The sequence below is a fragment of the Ipomoea nil genome, unplaced genomic scaffold (assembly GCF_001879475.1).
Source record: "Ipomoea nil cultivar Tokyo-kokei standard unplaced genomic scaffold, Asagao_1.1 scaffold3150, whole genome shotgun sequence".
Taxonomy (NCBI): Eukaryota; Viridiplantae; Streptophyta; class Magnoliopsida; order Solanales; family Convolvulaceae; genus Ipomoea; species Ipomoea nil.
In genome coordinates, this window is record NW_017619578.1 from 935,701 (window position 1) to 960,184 (window position 24,484).

The 24,484-nt window shown below is 41.9% G+C and overlaps 1 long non-coding RNA gene across 1 annotated transcript; it reads left to right on the forward strand.

Moving 5' to 3' along the window:
- The first annotated feature begins 994 nt into the window (after positions 1 to 994).
- On the forward strand, positions 995 to 24,193 carry LOC109167369. The gene is made up of 3 exons (XR_002051827.1): positions 995 to 1,061; positions 5,365 to 5,367; positions 24,061 to 24,193. It is a non-coding gene; the product is annotated as an uncharacterized LOC109167369 (long non-coding RNA).
- The last annotated feature ends 291 nt before the right edge of the window (positions 24,194 to 24,484 follow it).

Genomic DNA, 24,484 nt, shown 5'->3' on the forward strand with positions numbered 1-24,484 from the left:
TTTTAATGAGATTTGTGTGGTATTGTATATGTATATAAAAATGTGTATGTGTATTATGTATTATTATTAGTTTAAATTAATTAATATAGGTAATATTTTAAATTTAAAATTATTTAGTTAAAGCTTTAATTTGAACCTTTGAGTTATAACTTAAGAAACTAACTCATTTATCATATCTTAAATGTTGTTTGACAATATATAGGAGATATGGATCGGAGTTGGATGTATAAAAAACGCAATACACTTGAATATGTTCATGGGTTTCAAGAGTTTATTAAAATTGCCGAGGAATATGCAAGTAAAATTGGTGAAAAGAATATAGTGTGCCCTTGTTATGATTGTAGAAATCTAAAAAAGTTTCGTACTTCTGAACAAATTAAGGAACATTTGATACATCGTGGTTTTAAGCTAGGATATGACCAGTGGATATGGCATGGTGAAACCGTCCCTACTAGTAACAGTACAAATCAAAGTGAATGTAGAAAAGATGTAGAGAATGATCAAAGTAATGAAGATAATGTTGGAAATGATGGAGACAATGATCAGCTAGATGAATTGATGTGTGATATGCAAGCGGATTTGAATGAAATGCCTCAAGAGTTTGAAAGTTTTTTTGAGAGTTCTGGAAAACCTTTGTTTTCTGGATGTAGAATTTAGAAAGTTATCAGCAGTGCTTAGATTGTATACCGTAAAAGAAAAAAATTGGTGGAGTGATAAGAGTTTCACGGAGTTATTAGAGCTTTTAAAGGGCATGCTTCCTAATGAGAATGAACTTCCTTGTTCAACTTATGAGGACAAGAAAATGTTATGTCCGTTGAGTATGGAGATTGAAAGGATCCATGCATGTCCAAACGATTGTATTTTGTATTGGAATCAATACAAAGACTTGCATGTGTGTCCGAAGTGTGGAGAATCGCGTTATAAATGAAAAGGGCTCGATGATGCATGTGAGCAGAAGAAAGGTCCTCCAGCGAAGTTGTTGTGGTATATACCAGTGATTCCAATATTCAAACGTTTGTTTGCAAATGCAAAGGATGCGAAGAATTTGCAATGGCATGCTAGTGGGAGAAAAGAAGATGGAAAGTTGAGACATCCTGCCGATTCTCCTCAGTGGAAGAACATTAATAAGAAGTTTCTTGATTTCGGTGTTGAAAATCGAAATCTTAGGCTTGGATTATGCACAGATAGAATGAATCCTCATGGTAACATGAGCAGTCGCCATAGCACTTGGCCAGTTCTTTTAACAGTTTACAATCTTCCTCCGTGGTTGTGTATGAAGCGCAAGTTCATCATGTTATCATTACTAATATTTGGTCCTAAACAACCAGGAAACGACATAGTTGTGTACTTGGCACCGCTTATTGAAGATTTAAAGATGTTGTGGAATGAAGGTGTGACAGTATTTGATGCTTATAGTCAAACCAACTTCACTTTACGAGCCATGCTGTTCTGCACAATCAATGACTTCCTAGCATATGGTAACTTGTCAGGGTATACTACTAAAGGGGCTAAGGCATGCCCTGTTTGTGAAGATGAAACAGTTGATCTTTGGTTGCACAACAGTAGGAAAAATGTGTTCATGAGTCACCAAACCTTTTTACCTATTGACCATCCTTATCGAAAGAGGAAAAAAGCTTTCAATGGAAAATCTAAGACTGGAGTTGCTCGCTTACCATTATCAGGGGATGTTGTTCATGAACGAGTAAAAAACATTGATAATGTGTGGGGAAAAACTTCAAAAACAAGTCAAAAGGGTATTTGGAAAAAGAGGTCTATATTATGGGATTTGCCATATTGGGAGCATTTATCTGTTCGACATTGTCTTGATGTAATGCATGTGGAGAAAAATATTTGTGATAGCATATCGGGACATTGTTGAATATTCAAGGGAAGATGAAAGATGGTATTAAAGCTAGAAAAGATATGGTAGACATGGGGATAAGGACTCAATTAGCACTACAAGAATCTGGAAAGAGGGCATACTTACCTCCAACTTGTTATACTTTGTCAAAAAAGGAAAAAACAAGTTTTTGTAGCTGTCTAAATGGTGTCAAGGTTCCTTCTGGCTATTCATCTAACATTAAAATCCTTGTTTCAATGAAGGACCTTAAATTGGTTGGTATGAAATCACATGATTGCCATGTGCTAATGAAACATATGTTACCTATTGCTATTAGAGGCATATTACCTAACCACGTTAGACAAGCCATTACAAAGCTTTGCTACTTTTTCAACGCCATTAGTAGTAAAGTTGTTGATCCTGAGGTGTTGGATTCTTTGCAAGCTGATGTGGTAGTAACTTTATGCCAGTTTGAAATGTATTTCTCCCCATCATTTTTTGATATTATGGTGCATTTAACAGTTCACTTGGTGTGGGAAATTAAAATGTGTGGTTCTGTATTCTTGAGGTATATGTATCTATTTGAGAGATACATGGGCATTTTGAAAGGATATGTGAGAAATCGATATCGGCCAAAAGGGAGTATAATTGAAGCTTACAGCGCTGAAGAAGTCATTGATTTCTGTACTGATTATTTTGCTAATGTTAAGTCCATTGGTGTTTCTAAATCACTTCATGAGGGAAGACTCACAGGAAAAGGTACCATTGGGTTTAAAACACATGTCCCAAGTCAAATAATCTAATCAAGCACATTATCTCGTTCTGTAGCAGCTTTCTGAGGTTCATCCATATTTGGAACAACACATGTCTATTGTAAGGCAACAAAATCCTTCTAAGGGTGAAGTGTGGGTGACAAAAGAACATAATTGTACATTTATCACATGGTTCAAAGAAACAGTAATGCAAGATTTATCTCAGGTGTCAAATAATATCAGTGAAACCATTAGGTGGTTAGCGTATGGCCCTGGGTTAGTTGTGAGCACTAATCAGGGATATGATATTAATGGGAATACGTTTTACACAAAACGTCAAGATCAAAAAAGTATGGTGCAAAATAGTAGAGTGACATTAGTAGCACTATCAAGAGAGTATTCTAGCGCTAAAGATACTAACCCGGTATGTAACACCCCGTGTTACGGCCTCTAACCCCGAACTAATTATTTAATTGATTCCGTTAATAATAATTAGAAAGGATTTAATTGGGTTAGGATTCCCTTTAATTAATTGATGTGGCCCACCATGGATCATGGACCCTTATCCTTAAAACCCAAATCCTTAATCCTTTGAGGAATAGGATAGGTGGATCCTTACTATTCAGACCCTAGCTGGGACTCCTAAATATATATATAGGGACTTAAGAAGCATTTAGAAACCCTACCACAGTTAATTCTACCACACAAGATATTCCCAGGAATCCCCCTGCCACCAAACGTAGGAGAACCCACGGGAAGAAGATCTTAGAGAAAGAACCTTAGTAGCCAAGGATATTGATTAAGGCTAAGAGGTAACCCATGTCTCGACAAAACCTATTTTCCTTGCTATATCTTATTCATTGGCTCCTTTGATATATGATTCTGTGCTTGAGTCTTGATAAAGCTTCGCATAGGATTTATATTGTGTTTATATGATAATCTTGATGTTTATGTGATAATCTTGATGTTTATGTGATGATCTTGATGTTCAAGATACTATGATTAATTATATGAATGATCTCGTATTTTGATTGTGTCTAGAGTCCTAGGGTTATATCGTGGAATTCGTATTATGATATTCTTGGTATGCTTGGGTGGGATTATGCGTGATCAGGTGATGAGTCTAGCCTAGGACTTGTGTTTAGGACTTGCATATAGATTTCTTGATGTTCTTGTGGTTCCGGATGCTCCTGAACCGTTATATGATTAATGTTAGGTCCTGGCATGTTTAGGAATCGTGTTTGAACGTATTGGTTGTGATTCTTGGTTTAATTCCGTTAATTAAATACGTTGTATTGTCGTTATGTGTTTGGACATGGTTTCGGGTTCCATAGGGGATCCCGAGACCATAAAGTTTCCAGTGTATCAATGGGGGGTAGGTGGGGGACTGACCACCCGCTGCCCGCATTTATTGTTCCAGCGGGAAGCCGGCGGGCGATGCTCTGCCTGCCGGCCACCCGTCGCCGGTGTGTGGTTGGCGGGTGGTCCCCCACCCGCCACCTACCCGCTGGAATCCCAGCGTGGTTCGTGGTGTTTTTCCCCATTTGATGTTTCCCCGTGTCCCGTTGTAGCCCGTTTGTCGTGTATGAGTCTCGTTTGGTGTTTTAGGCGTTGTTATAGGATTCTATGTGTGATACGTGTCGTTGTTGTTGTGTCTTGCTTGTTATGTGATTATGTGTTGATTGATTGATGATGATGAGTACCGTGGTCATTGCGCAATGGCCAGTGTAACTGATGATGATGATGATAATGATATTGATGAGATTCTGATTGGTGGAAAATAAACTGTTGGCGGTTGGCACCATGTGTGCCCGGTCATGGTATTAAAGGTACATTCCATAGCGGTGACTGTGCTAAAGGCACACACCCACCTTCGACTAGCTTGCCGTTGAGTTTTGGGTCAGGTTATAAGTGCTGCGGTGTCGTGTTAGAGCTATATGCGCTAACCCCTTGATATTGGCACTAGAGGTGCGGATAATTGAATGGCACTGCGGAACCATCTTGATATGTTGGTGGTTGAAAGGTGGGTTCGTCGGTGGGGTCATGTAGTTGCCCGAAAGCATAAGGGGTGGGGATAAAAGGGTGGCCTGGAGGTATAGGTTGGAACCGATATAAGGACGGAGGGGAGTTATACGGTTGGAACTTGGTATAAGGTTGGAGGATGGATTGTGTGCTTTGTTGACTACTTGCTAATTGATTGTATTAAATTCATTAGTTATTTGCATGCTTATCTGCATGTTATGTCTTGCATTGCATGGTTAGGATATCTATTAGTTCATATGTTTATCCTGTGATACTGAGTCTGTTATATGCCTTGAGACACCCACAACCACTGCCGACCACCCGGTCACAACCCGTCGAGAACCCGCTGTCTCCGCCCAGTCACCGGCCACCGAAGCAGAACAGCGTCACCGCCGCAGCACCACGCCAACCGCGAACCGCCCCCCTTCGTCACAGCTCCAGGCGGACGCCACGCCACGCCACGCCGTTACCGCCTGGGCCCCACCATCGACGCCCCTCATCGTGTCACGCCGTCGTCGGAATTCTCACCGAAAAAATCACCAGGAAGGCCACCCCAAACCGTAACCACTCCAAACGATGCCGAAAAAGCCCATTGGTACCCGAGCCCCAGAACGGAACGACGCCAACTACATGGTGATCGGAGGTAAAGCAATCGAACCCGACCAATTCTCTCTAGAGTTAGTTGATATGCTTAGATTCCAAGGCCTCTTGGATACCTATCTCGCAATTAAAGGGGATACGTACTCAGAGTTGGTAAAGGAGTTCTATTGTCATTTGGTAGCCACCAAACGGGGGGACAAGTTGGAGATCACCTCCAAGGTCCAGGGCAAGGAGATAGTGCTCTCCGATGGCCTCTTAGCTAAGCTCCTAGCTAAAATTAACCACCACGGGTGTATCAGACTGTGACCGGAAGGGTTGGGTCTGTACCCGAGACACGGGGTGTAACACCCCAGATTTTCAGGATGTTTGAAACTTATAAAATAAAGGTGAAATCTCATTAAATCCCAAAACATAATACAAGAGTATGGGGTGCTATGCCACACCTGAGCTAGAGAACTCAGGTGCACAGGCTAACAGACTAATATCCTCAAATAGTATCAGTACTAAATCATGGCACGCAGGCCGAAAGGGAAAAACTATCTAAGCTACGTCCAAGTTTCTAGCGCGCTCCAGTGATCTACTCGTCTATGCCTGAAAGCCAAATATATCTGTTCAGCGAGAGATGCTGGTAACCCACTCCAATGCGTTGAAATACATTACATATAGAGATATATATAGATATACGAAAACCATTTTGAAGCATGAAGATATATCCTACAAGACTCTAGCTTTTAAAACCGGGAATGACTCGACAGATAAGGCTAGACACAAGCAACAGTTATAACAAGCGTATACAATCCACAACAGGCAAGACAGATAAGGCTGAGCACAATTAATAATCATAACCCAACATAAACAATCCCCAGCATAAATCCCATAGTCACATCCCCCAATATACTCACAAACATAACTCATCCATATCTCATCACATAGCACACTTTGTTGGCGCCACAGGACCAATCGCATGCCCATACATGAGGGTCAGCGCATATAGCTCTGACACGGCCCCGCAGCACCCTGCCCCGTCTCACATTACGGAGGAGCCGATCGCAACCGACTAATGAACCGCAGTTCTATATAATATTTATATACCTGACCGGTCTCTACCAGCCTGGTTAACAGTTGGGATGGTTTTCAACCCATTCAACTGCCCGTATAGTGGACCTTTGTCCTATATAATATTTATATACCTGACCGGTCTTTACTAGCCTGGTTAACAGCCGGTATGGTTCTCAGCCCATCCGACTGCCCGTATAGTGGAACTTAGTCCTATATAATATTTATATACCTGACCGGTCTCTACCAGCCTGGTTAACAGCTGGTATGGTTCTCAGCCCACCCGACTGCCCGTATAGCCCGATTGATCTTAACCAATTCGGGGTTACATGCACACATAACACATAGCAAGCACATGCAACCCACATTAACACATTGGGAAGGGGGAGAAAACGTATAACAAAACCTATGCGTGATCCTTCACATACTAAGAATAGTCCTAAGGGGTTCATACTCCTTTCACCTAGGTCAGCGGGATACCAATTCAACTAGCATGCAATATATAAGACTCATACAACCTACGAACGGTACCCGAAACATCAAACTAGACATAGGCACGATAGACGGAGTCCGTTGGGACACCACGGGGGTCGGGGAAACATCAAACGGGGAAGTTGGGGTCCCGAGTGTGGGAATTTCCAGCTGCCCGCCCGCCGGCTGCCCGCTACCGGAACTGCCCTCTTTTGACCGTGGGTAGGTGGCGGGTCCCCTACCCCCACTTACCCCCCACTGACTCATTAACACCAAAAATGCCCCGGGAACCTTCGTGGAACCCGAGACCATGCTTGGACACTTTTAAACGCAATTAACAACACACGTAGACGATTTAACGGATCAAAATCAAGAATCAAACGGCACATAACCTATCATGCTTTTCTAGACCCTATAAACCCCCAATCATGTGAAATCCCACCCAATATACCAAGAATAATACCATACGAATTCCACGATATAACCTAGGGTTCTAATTACTTTTATAACAACAAGAATACGGTTCGCCTTCTAATTACAAGATTCGGTATAATTAACACATAAGCATCAAGATCGTCATACAATTATCAAGAACACCATATAATCATCAAGAACTCTACGTAATCATTAAGAACACCATAGTTATCAAGAATCTCCTAATATCAAGATCACCCATGGAATTATCCCATCAATCATCAATAATAATATCATAAAACATCAATACACAATAATATGGGGAAATCCTACGGGGGAAATCATAACTATGAAAATAGGTTTTGTTGAGACATGGGTTACCTCTTAGCCTTAATTAATTCCTTGGCTATGAAGGGTCTTTCTTTAAGCTTTCTTGCTTTCTTGATTTCTTCTAAGGGAATTCTTGGAGCTCTTTGGGTGGTGAGACGTTTTATTGTGGTGGGGGGTTCTAGGTGCCTCTTAAGTCCCCTATTTATATATTTAGCAGTCCTAGTTAAGAACTAATATTATGGGCTTGCTAATTCTATTCCTTTTGGGACTAAGGATTGGGTTTAGGGATAAGGGTCCATGGTCCATAGTGGACCACATTAATTAATTAAAGAGAATCCTAATCATAATCTGAATAGTAAAAGGCCTACTCCCTTTATTCCTAATAGGCCTAAGACTCTCATTTAGGCAAGGGTCCACGTTTCATGGTGGACCACATTAATTAATTAAAGGGAAACCTAACCGAATTAAATCATATTTAATTATTATTAATGGGATTAATTAAATAATTAATTCGGGATTGAAGGCCGTAACACGGGGTGTTACACTCTCCCCCCCTTACGAGAAGCTTCGTCCCCGAAGCTTAGAAATCATTGCGGGGGTAACGAGTCAAAGGTAGTACGGTGGTCCTATAGAGAAAGTATTCTGCGGGGAAACTGTATAATTGTATGTCTATGTGTGCTGGGTTTTTGGGAACGATTAGGTTTAAAGGGTTAAGAGAGTGGGTTTCAAACCTAAGGACAAAGTGAATTTAGGAATTAGGATCAAAGTTTTCAAGGTTGCAACTTAGGGTGTGAGGTTGCCACCTTGTATGGAATCGTTAAAATAGGGAATCAAGAATGTGGTTTGAAGGGTGGAAAGGGTTTTGAAATAAGGAGGGGGGCCGATTTCCCGAGGGAGGGAAAGGAATTCGGCTAGGATGGGTTAAGGGTTCTCGATTTTAAGTGACTATTCTGGTTTGATGCTTTGATCCCGACGTATTGACGAACTGATGATCCTTCTTCCTTGGTGTTGGCACTTGCTTGACTTTAAGATCCTTGTTAGACCTTGCTTCCCAGGCTAAAGTTTCATCCTTCTCTCCTATCTTGAGGGAATCTCCCGTGATGATTTAACACTTACTTCGTTAATGCGTCCAAGGTCTTGACCAAGTTTGGTCAACCAAGCCGATCTCTTAGGGCGCACTTCCCAAATTCTTCCAAAAGTCTCTTGGGAGTCGATAAGCTTTGGGTTGACTTTTTCTTATTGAATTTCATCTCTTCTTTAGTGAGTGAAATTCTTAGTAAGACTTCATGTCTTCTTCGAGGTTCGGCTTGTTGTGCCCTTTTGTGTTACTTTTAATGATGAAGGTGTCCTTGCATGCTCTTTTTCTTCTTGAAGCGCAGTTGGTTACCTAATCTCGTTGTGGAATGACTCGGTGAGTTTACGAGTCATCTCATTTCCTTGTGGGTCCTTAATGACCCTTGAGATCTTGGCACAAATGTGCTCTTTACTTTTTGCCTAGCACCACTGATGCGTAGTATATTTGCAAACAAATAATTCTCGGAGTACGAGTTATCGATCCACAGGGAAGTGGTTGTATCAAGCACTAGTTACTAACTTATTCATTAGAGCTAATCCTAACAATTACTTAGATGATTGATTGGCATAAAATAAATAAAATAAAATAGAGGTTCAGGATTTTGAAAACAATTAGAGAGAAGTTGAGATTCATGGGATTCAAGTATTTAATCACCTAGTGCCAATTATCGTTTGCAATATTTAGTTTGGAATTAAGATTTGTGTGTGAATGCAAAGTGGAATCGAATAACTCCCGTAATCTCTATTCCTAGTGAATTTCCACTCCCATGGCTTAAACACCCAATAAGATCAAAGATCAGCATTCAATTATTCCTAATTACTACCATCTCCCGATTGGCAACAATCTAGAATAAACTTCCCCTAATAAGTTCCCCTTTCCCAAGGACCAACCATTAGGTGCAATCGTGTGTGCCCTAATTTATGCCCCAACTCCCATTGGTGAAACAAACATGGCTATGAAGCTAGTAACTATGGCCATTAATTACAAGCATCAAACAATATTATCACGATTGCAACACAAGTATTAAACCCAAATAATAATATATTAAAGAAACTGAGAGCTCAGGCACATAGGTTCATAAACACTTTTACCCAAGAATCTCTAAAGAATTTAGCCAAGCATGACTAAATTATACATAGCAAATATAAATAAAGAATTACAAATCATCAAAAGAGTACAAGAATTAACCAGACGATTTTCCCAAATCTACCTAGTCTTCTTCTTGCTTTCCAAGACAACTTGTGGCTCTTGATTTCTCTCCTTCTTGTCTTCAAGAATCTCTGAATTCTCTCGGTCTCCGTCTCTTCGTCTTTTTAGGGTTGAGGAAGGAGGGATTTTATAGTGGGTACAAAGTTGAGATGAAATAGGAATCTTGTACCAAATTGGACTCAAATTCTAATTCCTATATTTAAATAAAGAAATTGTCGTCTTTAATGATATTTAGAATTTGGAAGATTCCTTGAATTGCAAACTTTTAATATGGAGATATGAGCCTTGAAGTCCGCGCAATTGATATTAGGAAAAGAAATCTCGCGCTTGTATTGAATTTTGCACAGCTGCGCCACTTTAGGCGTCTGTTTTTATATCCGCGCCACTTTAGGCGTCTGTTTTTATCCCAGAAACAGACGCATATTCGACGCGTCGAGAATTTTCTCGACGCGTCGAGTTTTCCTGTGCGCGAATTAATTAGCTACTGGAAAATTTCGACGTGTCGAGCCCTTGGCTCGACGCGTCGAGTCCACTGGGCCCCGAACTCATCCTTGAACTCCCCTTGGTCATATCTTTGACCTAAAATGGTTCAAAAACACTAACAAACACCGTAAAATATTCAAAACAAGTGCGAACCATAATTAAATGATAATAGCAAGGAAAACATGTATTAAATAAGCAAAATTAAAGAGCTTAATTACTGTGATGATTCAAAATAACCATAAAAACAAGCACAGATGTGATAACATCAACCACGGGCTACGTCGTTCTTGATTCCATACAACTTGTAAGGAGTCATCTGATTTGCTTGAACGATATCCATGGTTTGGAGGAGTCCCGATCCATCCTTAGCATTTTGAATTTTAAGGCCTTTGTGAGTCCTTAGCACGAGTTCCCAACTTGTCTCCTTGGTCTGCACAATCCTTTATGCCAATCATCCCTAGTCGGTTGCATCGTAGAATCCAACTTCAACTCCACGTGTAATGCAATTGGTTGTGCTTTTCCGACAGTGTCTTGCGTGTCAAGGTCTTTTACCGATGACACCATGTTTGGGTGACCCATGGTTCCTTACCCAAGACTCGCGTTCATCAATCGAGGCACACAAGTGCGCCACGAATCAATAAAACGAGGGGTTAAGAAATCAGCACATTGTACCAGTGGGCACGAGGTGGGCGGTCGTCCGCCTGCCAAGCTCCTGTCAGGGACCCGTCAAGGTCCCGCCAAGGTCCCGTCCAGGACCCGTTAGGGTCCCATCAAGGTCCCGTTGGGGACCCGCGGGAAGGTGACTAGGAAGAGTGAATTTCTTCGGGAAAAATCCCAAGAATGCACCGATTCATGTCCCGACAAGCCCCATGCCCATGTGCACAATAAAAAGGTACTTGAATACATAGGATGACCCACCGTATAATTTTATTGATCCTTGAGTACGAGTTATAGATGAGTCAAGACTCTCGCATGTTCTTTCCGTTCAGTAGGTCGGGTCCGGTTTCCAATTAGCAACCTCGTCACCTTCACCGAGAAGTTGGTTATAAGCCAACTTTGTCTTTTCCTTGCTTGATTGATGACAAGCCTTCTTGGTTTTTCTTGGAGTTCGGCTTGTCGCTCGTTCTTTGTTCAATCCTTTGGTGACCAAGTGCTTGGTGATGCGTTTCTTTTCCTTGGAATGCATTTGATTGACTGCCCTTTGATGTCGCATGGTGTTTTGGTGATTTTGTGTGTTACATGTACTTCTTACGGTGCCTTAAAACAATCAAGGTCCTTGTTCCAAGGTAAGGCCCTTATTGCCGGGAGGCTCTAGTTGTATGATACTTTCTATGCGTCTGCGTAAATCTTGCATTGCACTCCGTATAGGTAATGCCTCCAAATTTTCAGTGCGAATACGATGGCGGCTAGCTCGAGGTTGTGGGTGGGGTATTTTCTTCGTGGGTTTTGAGTTGCCTAGATGCGTATGCTATTACCTTGCCTTTTTGCATTAGCACGTACCCCAACCCCTTTTTGGGACGCGTCACTGAAGACCTCGAACCCTTCCACCCCGGAGGGGATGGCTAGTACGGGTGTCGTGGTTAACTTATCCTTCAATTCCTGAAAGGCTGCGACGCAGTTGTCGTCCCATCGGAAAGGGGTCTCCTTTTTCATGAGTTTAATGAGAGGTTGGGCTATCTTGGTAAAGTCGGGTATAAACCTCCTGTAGTAGCCAGCCAAGCCCAGGAAGCTTCGGACCTCTGAAAGTGAGTTCGGTGTGGACCATTCCTTAACGACCTGGGCTTTGGTGAGGTCCACCCTAATTCCTTCTTTGGTTATTACGTGGCCCAGGAAGGTCACGCTGTCTATCCAGAATTCGCATTTGGAGAACTTAGCGTATAGCAGGTGCTCTCTTAGAGTTTGTAAGGTTAAGCGGAGGTGCCTTTCATGTCCTTCCTTGTTTCGGGAGTAGCCTAGGATGTCCCCAATGAATACAATGACGAAGTCATCCAGGTGGGGTCGGAATACTCGGTTCATGAGGTCCATGAGTATGGTGGGTGCGGGGTGGAGTCGTCCTTGTAGCCGTGCCCCTAGGTACTCTTAGTTGAACCCCCGGTTGTTGCCCATAAGTTCTTTGTGGACCTATCAAAGATCAACCTCGTGTCTTGAAGTAGAACGAGGCTATCTCTACGTGGCGTTCCTCTGGGCATTCTCCTAACCCGAGGATTTTGTTGAAGGTTCGGATTCATTCTTCGAGGAGTGTGGGATCCTTGACTGTCTTCTTATTGGCACCATGTTGCTGGTTTTCAGGGTCAATATTTATTGTAATGATGGGTCAGTGTGTTGCACCCTTACCTTGGTGTGGTAAGCGTAGGGGGAGTTCTTTTAGAGAGGGATAAGGTGATGGGAGGTTATGTGTAGGTTTCACATTCTCACCGCGCGTCCTAAGATTCCTGAATCCTATGTTCCTTAATACCTAGAGTTCAAGCCTAATGTCCTAAAGTCCGGTCTTAAGAGTCTTATCCTAGGGTCAAACTTAGGCTCTGATAAAAACTGTAACACCCCAGACTAATATCCTCAAATAGTATCAGTACGAAATCATGGCACGCAGGCCGAAAGGGAAAAACTATCTAAGCTACGTCCAAGTTTCTAGCGCGCTACAGTGATCTACTCGTCTATGCCTGAAAGCCAAATATATCTGTTCAGCGAGAGATGCTGGTAACCCACTCCAACGCGTTGAAATACATTACATATAGAGATATATATAGATATACGAAAACCATTTTGAAGCATGAAGATATATCCTACGAGACTCTAGCTTTTAAAACCGGAAATGACTCGACAGATAAGGCTAGACACAAGCAACAGTTATAACAAGCGTATACAATCCACAACAGGCAAGACAGATAAGGCTGAGCACAATTAATAATCATAACCCAACATAAACAATCCCCAGCATAAATCCCATAGTCACATCCCCCAATATACTCACAAACATAACTCATCCATATCTCATCACATAGCACACTTTGTTGGCGCCACAGGACCAATCGCATGCCCATACATGAGGGTCAGCGCATATAGCTCTGACACGGCCCCGCAGCACCCTGCCCCGTCTCACATTACGGAGGAGCCGATCGCAACCGACTAATGAACCGCAGTTCTATATAATATTTATATACCTGACCGGTCTCTACCAGCCTGGTTAATAGTTGGGATGGTTTTCAACCCATTCAACTGCCCGTATAGTGGACCTTTGTCCTATATAATATTTATATACCTGACCGGTCTTTACCAGCCTGGTTAACAACCGGTATGGTTCTCAGCCCATCCGACTGCCCGTATAGTGGAACTTAGTCCTATATAATATTTATATACCTGACCGGTCTCTACCAGCCTGGTTAACAGCCGGTATGGTTCTCAGCCCACCCGACTGCCCGTATAGCCCGATTGATCTTAACCAATTCGGGGTTACATGCACACATAACACATAGCAAGCACATGCAACCCACATTAACACATTGGGAAGGGGGATAAAACGTATAACAAAACCTATGCGTGATCCTTCACATACTAAGAATAGTCCTAAGGGGTTCATACTCCTTTCACCTAGGTCAGCGGGATACCAATTCAACTAGCATGCAATATATAAGACTCATACAACCTACGAACGGTACCCGAAACATCAAACTAGACATAGGCACGATAGACGGAGTCCGTTGGGACACCACGGGGGTCGGGGAAACATCAAACGGGGAAGTCGGGGTCCCGAGTGTGGGAATATCCAGCGGGTAGCCGGGGGGGTGGGGGGCCACCCGCCGGCTGCCCGCTACCGGAACTGCCCTCTTTTGACCGCGGGTAGGTGGCGGGTCCCCTACCCCCACCTACCCCCCACTGACTCATTAACACCAAAAATGCCCCGGGAACCTTCGTGGAACCCGAGACCATGCTTGGACACTTTTAAACGCAATTAACAACACACGTAGACGATTTAACGGATCAAAATCAAGAATCAAACGGCACATAACCTATCATGCTTTTCTAGACCCTATAAACCCCCAATCATGTGAAATCCCACCCAATATACCAAGAATAATACCATACGAATTCCACGATATAACCTAGGGTTCTAATTACTTTGATAACAACAAGAATACGGTTCGCCTTCTAATTACAAGATTCGGTATAATTAACACATAAGCATCAAGATCGTCATACAATTATCAAGAACACCATATAATCATCAAGAACTCTACGTAATTGTTAAGAACACCATAGTTATCAAGAATCTCCCAATATCAAGATCACCCATGGAATTATCCCATCAATCATCAATAATAATATCATTAAACATCAATACACAATAATATGGGGAAATCCTACGGGGGAAATCATAACTATGAAAATAGGTTTTGTTGAGACATGGGTTACCTCTTAGCCTTAATTAATTCCTTGGCTATGAAGGGTCTTTCTTTAAGCTTTCTTGCTTTCTTGATTTCTTCTAAGGGAATTCTTGGAGCTCTTTGGGTGGTGAGACGTTTTATTGTGGTGGGGGGTTCTAGGTGCCTCTTAAGTCCCCTATTTATATATTTAGGAGTCCTAGTTAGGAACTAATATTATGGGCTTGCTAATTCTATTCCTTTTGGGACTAAGGATTGGGTTTAGGGATAAGGGTACATGGTCCATAGTGGACCATATTAATTAATTAAAGAGAATCCTAATCATAATCTGAATAGTAAAAGGCCTACTTCCTTTATTCGTAATAGGCCTAAGACTCTCATTTAGGCAAGGGTCCACGGTTCATGGTGGACCACATTAATTAATTAAAGGGAAACCTAACCGAATTAAATCATATTTAATTATTATTAACGGGATTAATTAAATAATTAATTCGGGATTGAAGGCCGTAACACGGGGTGTTACACGGGGTACACAGACTACCTCGGGTACTTGTTGGGAAGAGAAGACGGTTTCACTTCGGCCACAAGGCCAAACAAGAAGTTGCTAACCGCCGAGCAGAAATTGCTAGTTATGATTGTGTCCGATAGCTTGTTGCTCACTAACAACAAGATCAAGGATGTGGGGAGCTTGGAATGCACCTTTGCCTATTTTCTTAAGGATAAGGCCAAGTTCAACGTACCCGCCCTTATGTTGAAACACATGGAGTTCTGTAAATTCAGCAACCGGCTCAGCTTACCCTACGGGATGATCCTAAGTTGGATAATGGAAAGAAATGGGGTAGACCTAAGCTGGACCGGAGCCAGACCCATGGGTGGAATGGTTTTCAATGCCCAAAACCTCCGCCGCAACAACATCTACTATGTCGGAGAGGGACAATACATCACCCTCGAGGAGGTTTGCCTGAAATCCCCCAACGAACGACGAGTGCTTGTGGATCAATTCGAGATCTCCAACTAGAAAATAAGGCGAGCAATGCAAGAAAGCGAAGGACAGGAGGAAGAACAGGAAGAAGAAAGCGAGCCCAGCCAGCTTAAACCCGCACAAGGAAGGGGAAATGCGGAAGCCCAAGAGGAAAGAACCACCAATGAGCGCATCCTCGCGCAACTCATGAGGCAGAATCGGATCATGGATGAGGGATTCTCGTCCTTGATTCTCGCAACAAGCTCATCGGATAGGAGAGTGGCTGTGACACCCTGAAATCCAAATTCAAATTAGGGATTAATTGAGTAATAAATCCTATTATCCATTGATGAATTAATTCCGAAAATCCTGAAAATTCAATAGTTGGGGACTAGTAATTGACTAGTCAACCCCAAAGTCAAAGTTGTACCTTAAGCTTTGTAAGGAGTTCCATTGTTCCTTACACTTCCTTTTGTTAGTAAGGGTATTCTTGACCTTTCACTTGGTGTTAGTATTGTAACCTAACCTAGTAGACCATCTTCATTCTTTCCTTACACTTTCTAAAAATCTAGCTCCACCTTCTCTCTAAAAAGGTAGATAGCTTTTCTTCCAAGCCAAGTTGGAGCCTTGCTAAAACTTCAAGAGTTGCTTCCAAGATTCAACCATTGCATGGCTATTCCTTTGATTCAAGTCATTTTGTTGTATTTGGTGAGATTTGGCATGTTTTAGACTTGAATTTGAGCTTGGAGTTGAAAATCCCCAAAGGGATTATTTGTGCAGGTATACGTACCCGCGGGCGGAACGACGGGTAGAGCTCTAACCCGCCGCCCACCCGCGGGGAACATATGGCCGGTGGGTAGTGTACCCGCGGGAGGAACCACGGGTGGGAGCCTACCCGTGGGTCCACCCGCGGGGAACACTTTGGTGTTGGATCGGGATTTATTCCCCGTGATTCTTTTGACTCGGTATTTGGTCTTTTGACTTCCCGTTGTTCTTTTGTGGAACTATTTGAGTGTCTTCTTGATGTTTCGTATGTCTAGAACTATATGGTAGGTATCCATGTAGGTTTTTGTGTCGTGAATCGTGCTGATTGTTCAACATTGTGTTTCGTTGAACCATGATGAGTCTTGTGTGTTCTTCGGAACTACCTTTGGTTTACCTGTTTGATGAGCATGCTAGTTCGGTGTTAAATGCTAGCGTGTGTATTGTTTGTACCTTCCGATTGGTTGATGATAACTTGTGTTATTCATCGTTGTTTTTGTTGGACTGTGATCCCTTCCTTGATTGAGTATGGTTTCATATCTTCGTTGTGATCCGTTGATTGATTCCCGTTGAGGTGTGATGTGTGTGTGGCTTTACCTGGATTGCACGATTAGTGGTATGGGACACTAGTGACCAAGGTATTGTAGCGGTCCTCGTGGTGGCCGTGACGTGATTATGGAGTTGTGACCTTTGTGTATGGTTCACGTATTTCTTGGGAGGCATGTGTTGCCGTGTGTGTGTACGGTACCCTCGTGTACTATGAAATTGGTGGTTTTGTTGGAGGAACTGTTGGAGGGGGAACGATGGTTCCCGGAGGAATAAGGTTGGACTTGGTGTACAGGGGTCTTGGAGGTAAAGGTTGGAACTAGATATAAGGTTGGGGGTAGCCATAAGGTTGGAACCGGGCATAAGGAAGGCATATCAACTCGTGATGGGTGATGTCACGAGGGCTTGTGTAGCCGTTGTTGTGAGTTCTTCTCTTGTGATGTGTGTAGTCACAAAGGCAAGTGTTGCATTGGCATGTGTTGCAGTGGGTGAGTCTTATTCCTTTGCGTTGTGCATATCGGGTTTTGATCTATTGTGTGATGATAGATCATGCCTTGAGCCGTTCTTGTGAGTCGTGTTGTTCCTTGTGGTCTTGGGATGTGTTCCCGTGTTGTTGTTGAGGGAGTAGTGAGTCTTGTGTTGACTATTACTCTTGGTTTTGTATTTATATATATGTATTCCATTTCGAAAATGGCTTTACGACTTATATCTTATCTATGTATGATATTTCACATGTATTGGTGGGTTACCAGCATTATTCGCTGACCGGGCGTCCTCCCATGTTTTATTGTGTTCTTTCAGGTGATGTCTGGGCGTGTGTGCGCGGTCTAGTACTTGCTAGTATAGCTTCTCCCTTTCGTTTTGTGGCCTGTGTGCTAGCTTAGATGTAGAACTTTGAGACAATGGGTTTAGATGTAAACATTGCAGATGTTGCCGGTGCGTTCATCCTTTTGGTGAACGTGGCATAACACCCCGTGTTCCGGATTATGTCTATCTATCTATCTTTTAGTCTTCCACTGTGTTTGTTGTTTAGTTCAATTATCTGCATGTTTAAGGCTTTTAAATAGCATGTTTTTAAGGGGTGTTACAGTGGCGGAAATTGAGACCATGTTGGGCACGCGTGGAGCTTCAAGTTCGGGAGTAAGAAGCCAAGGTATGCGCAAAATCTCAAACACCACTCGCCACCGACCTAACCAAATCAAACCCCACTCTACCCTCAGCAAATAACAAGTTTGAGCCACATTTCCTTAATTAGGAGGCCAAATGCGTGACATCCAGGGGTGAAAGAGTAAATCCATGCCCGAGTTTCGGGGACGAAACCCGTTGTAAGGGGGGAGGGTGTAACACCCCGTGTTACGGCCTCTAACCTCGGACTAATTATTTCATTGATTCCGTTAATAATAATTAGAAAGGATTTAATTGGGTTAGGATTTCCTTTAATTAATTGATGTGGCCCACCATGGATCATGAACCCTTATCCTTAAGACCCAAATCCTTAATCCTATGAGGAATAGGATAGGTAGATCCTTACTATTCAGACCCTAGTTGTGACTCCTAAATATATATATATATATATATATATATATGGACTTAAGAAGCATATAGAAACCCTACCACACAGTTAATTCTACCACACAAGATATTCCCAGGAATCCCCCTGCCACCAAACGTAGGAGAACCCACGTGAAGAAGATCTTAGAGAAAGAACCATAGTAGCCAAGGGTATTGATTAAAGCTAAGAGGTAACCCATGTCTCGACAAAACCTATTTTCCTTGCTATATCTTATTCATTAGCTCCTTTGATATATGGTTCAGTGCTTGAGTCTTCAGAGAGCTTCGCCTAGGATTTATATTGTGTGTATATGATAATCTTGATGTTTATGTGATAATCTTGATGTTTATGTGATGATCTTGATGTTCTTGATACCATGATTAATTATATGAATGATCTCGTATTTTGATTGTGTCTAGAGCCCTAGGGTTATATCGTGGAATTCGTATTATGATATTCTTGGTATGCTTGGGTGGGATTATGTATGATCAGGTGATGAGTCTAGCCTAGGACTTGTGTTTAGGACTTTCATATAGATTTCTTGATGTTCTTGTGGTTCCGGATGCTCCTGAATTGTTATATGATTAATGTTAGGTCCTGGCATGTTTAGGAATCATGTTTTAACGTATTGGTTGTGATTCTTGGTTTAATTCCGTTAATTAAATACGTGGTATTATCGTTATGTGTTTGAATGTGTTTGGACATGGTTTCGGGTTCCACAGGGGATCCCGAGACCATAAAGTTGCTTGTCTATCAGTGGGGGGTAGGTGGGGGTACTGACCACCCGCCACTTACTCGTTGCCCGCATTTACTGTTCTAGCGGGCAGCCACCGGCGGCGGCGCCGCCGGCGGGTGGTTGGCGGGTAGTCCTCCACCCGCCACTTACCCGCTAGAATCTTGGCGTGGTTCGTGGTGTTTTTCCCCTTGTCTCGTTGTGTCCCGTTGTTCCTCGTTTGTCGTGTATGAGACTCATTTGGTGTTTTAGGCATCATTCTAGGATTCTATGTGTGATAAGTGTCGTTGTTGTTGTGTCTTGCTTGTTATGTGATTATGTGTTCATTGATTGATGATGATGAGTATCGTGGTCGTTGTGCAATGGCCAGTGTAACTAATGATGATGATTATAATGATATTGATGAGATTGTGATTGTTGGAAAATAAACTATTGGTGGTTTGCACCACTTGTGCCCGATCATTGTACTAAACGTACAGACCATAGCAATGACTTTGCTAAAGGAACACACCCACCTTCGACTAGGTTGCCGTTGAGTATTGGGTCAGGTTATAAGTGCTGCGGTGTCATATTAGAGCTATATGCGCTAACAACTTGATATTGGCACTAGAGGTGCGGATCAATGAATGGCATTGCGGCACCATCTTGATATGTTGGTGGTTGAAAGGTGGGTTCGTCGGTGGGGGCATGTAGTTGCCCGGAGGCATAAGGGGTGGGGATATAAGGGTGGCCTGGAGGTATAGGTTGGAACTGATATAAGGACGAAGGGGAGTTATACGGTTGGAACTTGGTATAAGGTTGGAGGATGGATTGTGTGCTTTGTTGACTACTTGCTAATTGATTGTATTAAATGCCTTAGTTATTTGCATGCTTATCTGCATGTTATGTCTTGCATTCCATGGTTAGGATGTTTATTAGTTCTTATGGTTATCCTGTGATATTGAGTCTGTTATATGCCTTGAGTCTTGATCCTGGATTTAAACTAGAGTCTCGTAAGTATATATATATATTCCAGTTTCAAAATGAGTTTCTTATATCTACCTATATTGTACTTAACACGTTGGAGTGGGTTACCAGCATTATTCGCTGACGGTTGTTATACCGAATGTTTTTTAGGTGACGAGCATTAGCTTCGGAGCGCGCTAGTCAGAGCCTTGGACATAGCTTAGTTAGTCTTAGCTCAGTAGTTGGCTTGCCTGCCTTGGGATTGTATTTAATATCGATTTGAGGATTTCTTATGCTTGGTTAGTTTAGCCTCTGCACTTAGGTTATCAAACCTAGGTGTGGCATAGCACCCCGATACTTACGGATAATTGTATGCCCTGTTTGGGATTTAATCAATGGATTCACCTATATTTTATAAGTTTTAAATACCTTGAAATTTAGGGGTGTTACACGGTAGATGCTACTATGTCATAATATGGAGTCATTGATGAAATCTGGGAACTTGATTATAAGGTCTTTAGCATTCCCTATTCTGATGTTCTTGGATTGATAACAGACAGGGTGTCCGTGTAGATGATTTGTGTAACACCCCGTGTTACGACCCCTAAAACCAATTAATCATTTAACCAATTATCCAAAGAAAGAATTTAATTACAATAATTAATTAGGAAAAAGGCCCACCATGGTCCGTGGGCCCTAACCCCTAAAAACCCAACCCCTAGCCCTAAAAGGAATAGAATTAGCAAGCCTATAATATTAGTTCCTAAATAGGACTCCTAAATATATAAATAGGGGACTTAAGAGGCACCTAGAACCCCCCACCACTATAATCCCTCACCACACAAGAAGTTCCAAGAATTCCCATAGGAGAAATCAAGAAAGAAGAAAGCTTCCAGAAAGACCCTTCATAGCCAAGGAATTAATTAAGGCTAAAAGGTAACCCATGTCTCAACAAAACCTATTTTCATAGCTATGATTTCCCCTCTTAGGATTTCCCCCATATTCTTGTGTGTTGATGATTCGTTATAATGATCTTGATAATTGGTGCTATGATTACATGGGTAATCTTGATGATAAGAGGTTCTTGATGATTATATGGTGTTCTTGATGATTATATGATGTTCTTGATGTTTATATGATATTCCTACCGAATCGTGATATTAGAAGATGAATTGTGTTCTTGTTGATTTAAAAATAATTAGAACCCTAGGTTATATCGTGGAATTCGTATGGCATTATTCTTGGTAGATTGGGTGGGAATTTGTATGTTTGGGTGTTGTTTATGTTTAGAAAAGCATGATAGGTTATGTGCCGTATGTTTCTTGATTTTGATCCGTTAATTGTCTACGTCTGTTATCAATTGCGTTTGAAAGTGTCTAAGCATGGTTTCGGGTTCCACAAAGGTTCCCAGGGCGTTTTTGGTGAAAATGAGTCAGTTGGGGGGGGGGGGGGTAGGTGGGGGTAGGGGACCCGCCACCTACCCGCGGCCTATTTGGGCAACGCCGGCAGCGGGCAGCCGGCGTGTGAACCCTCACCCACCGGCTACCCGCTGGAAAATACCCTACCTCGGGTTTCCGGCTTCCCCGTTTGATGTTCCCCCGACCCCCGTGGTGTCCTAACGGACTCCGCCTATCGTGCCTATGTCTAGTTTGATATTTCGGGTACCGTTCGTAGGTTGTATGAGTCTTATATATTGCATGCTAGTTGAATTGGTATCCCGTTGACCTAGGTGAAAGAAGTATGAACCCCTTAGGATTATTGTTAATATGTGAAGGATCACGCATAGGTTTTGTTATACGTTTTCTCCCCCTTCCCAATGTGTTAATGTGGGTTGCATGTGCTTGCTATGTGTTATGTGTGCATGATACCCCAATTTGGTTGTGATCAAATTGGTTATACGGGCAGTTGGATGGGTTGAGAACCATACTGATTGTTAACCAGGCCGGTTGCGATCGGTCAGGTGTATAAATATTATATAGGGTTGCGGTCCACCGTTTGGTTGCGATCAAACATTTCTACATGAGCCGCGGTTCATATTTCCTGGCTGCGGTCAGATGACATACTCTTGGGCTGCGGTCAACTGTTTGGTTGCGATCAAACTATGATGAGCTGCGGTTCATCGGTCGGTTGCGATCGACCCCTCCGCGTTGCGATACGGGGCAGGGTGCTGCGGGGCCGTGTCAGAGCTATATGCGCTGACCCTCATGTATGGGCATGCGCTTGGTCCTGTGGCGCCAACAAAGTGTGCTTTGTGATGAGATATGGATGAGTTGTTGTTATGAGTGTCTCGTGAGGTGACTTTGGGATTTGTGCCAGGAATCGTGTATGTGGGGTTATGGATATTAACTGTGCTTATCTTTATCTGCCTTGCCTGTTTCCCTATGCTTGTGAATTGTTTATGCTTGATTAGGTCCATTGGCTGCGCTAAGCCCTATCTGATGAGTCTATTCCCTGTTTTGAAAGCTAGAGTCTCTTAGGATATATCTTCATGCTTCGAAATGGTTTTTCGTATAACTATGTATATATCTATATGTATTGTATTTCAACGCGTTGGAGTGGGTTACCAGCATCTCTCACTGAACAGATATATTTGGCTTTCAGGCACAGAAGAGTAGACACTGGAGCGCGCTAGAACCGTGGAGCATAGAAGTAGATAGTTTCCCTTTCGGCCTGCGTGCCACGGTTATGCATTTACTTTGTTGAGGATATTAGTTAGTTAGCCTGTGCACCTGAGTTCTCTAGCTCAGGTGTGGCATAGCACCCCGTACTCTTTATATTATGTTTTGGGATTTAATGAGATTTTACCTTCTTTATATAAGTTTTAAAAGTTTCGAAAATCTAGGGTGTTACAATTTGGGTTTTACCTTAGTTGATTTTGGTCGGCTAGGATATCATGATGAACCGTTTATACTTACTTGCATCTCAAGCTAAACAAGTCTTCTATGTTTCTGATCATATTGATAGTAAGTGGTCAATTGTCTTACAAGGTAAAAGAAGTATTGTTGGTGTTGGTGATGTTGTGGATGAAGAGGAATATGACCAATTTGATAAAACCCCACCATTTTCTATTGGTATTCAACCTATGGCTTTACGTGAAGATAACATTGATACTAATTACATGCGTACTGATCATGAAGAAGGGTTGTGGATTGACCATCCGACAGTATAATTTCTAAAATGTAATCTTATTCTTTTTTATAACATGTTTATATTTTATAAGATGTTCTTCATAACATAGTTATCTTATGCATGTGCAGGTATATATATATACAAATTCATGGCCGATGGTCACACAGATTCGATGGTAGAGGAGTCTTCAAAGCAAATAGGGAGCAAATTGCGTAAAGCAAGAGGAGCTACAAGTTGCAGTAAAATGAAAAAGAAGAAACCAGACGATGAGTCTATGTTAATTGAGTTCGATGAGATGCACAGGCCTATTGGCCCAAATGCAAGGAAGTACGCAAATTACCTTAGCCTTATGGTTCATATTCACGTAGACATTAACATTGATGAATGGCGTCAAGTCTCCAGCGGGGTTAAAGATGCGGTTTGGCATGAACTTAAGGTAATAGTCAATAATTTAATTTATATATATGTTAATGTCAATAAAGGTCTAATTATTTGTTATTTTATTATTGTTATTTAGAAAGAGTTTAATATCTCTGATAAAGAAAGAAATAATATTTTGGACCATGCGCGGATACGTTAGAAAGATTTCAAGTCAAGATTGGTGCGTGAATTCATCAACAAAAAGAACCCAAAATATAGCTCTCCCTGTGAGTTATATGACTTCTTGAATGAAGAACAATGGGAAAATTTGTAAAAAATCATGAAACTGAAGCCTCCAAGGTATACTACATAATTTACTTGCTTAATAATCATGTTTTATTGACGTGGACTTAATGTTTTATTATTATTAACCTATTATAGGCCAAAAGTCAAAAGTATAGGGAGTTGCAAGCGCGAAATGAGCATCCCCACTATTTAGGGTCTAGGGGCTATGTTGGAAAGCAATCTGAGTGGTTGATATCCGACCCATTGTCTTCACAATATTCTTGTGTTGCTATTACCTTGACCATAGCATCTACTAACCGTAGTTTGGATTGGGTTCGAGCGCGATCTAAAATAATCTGAAGATGGAAGTTATTACATTCCCAAAGAAAAAACGAAGGGAGTGTTTTGATAAAATTGTAAGTAATTATCCAATAGGTGAACCCAAATCCCTAGTCTTCTCTCAATTGAAATTTTCTTTTCATTAAGTTCATAAATATTATTTTTAATCACATTAATTATATTTATTTGAGATTTTCCTTATCAACAATTTGATTATTAAAGATAACAGTTAATAGTGTTC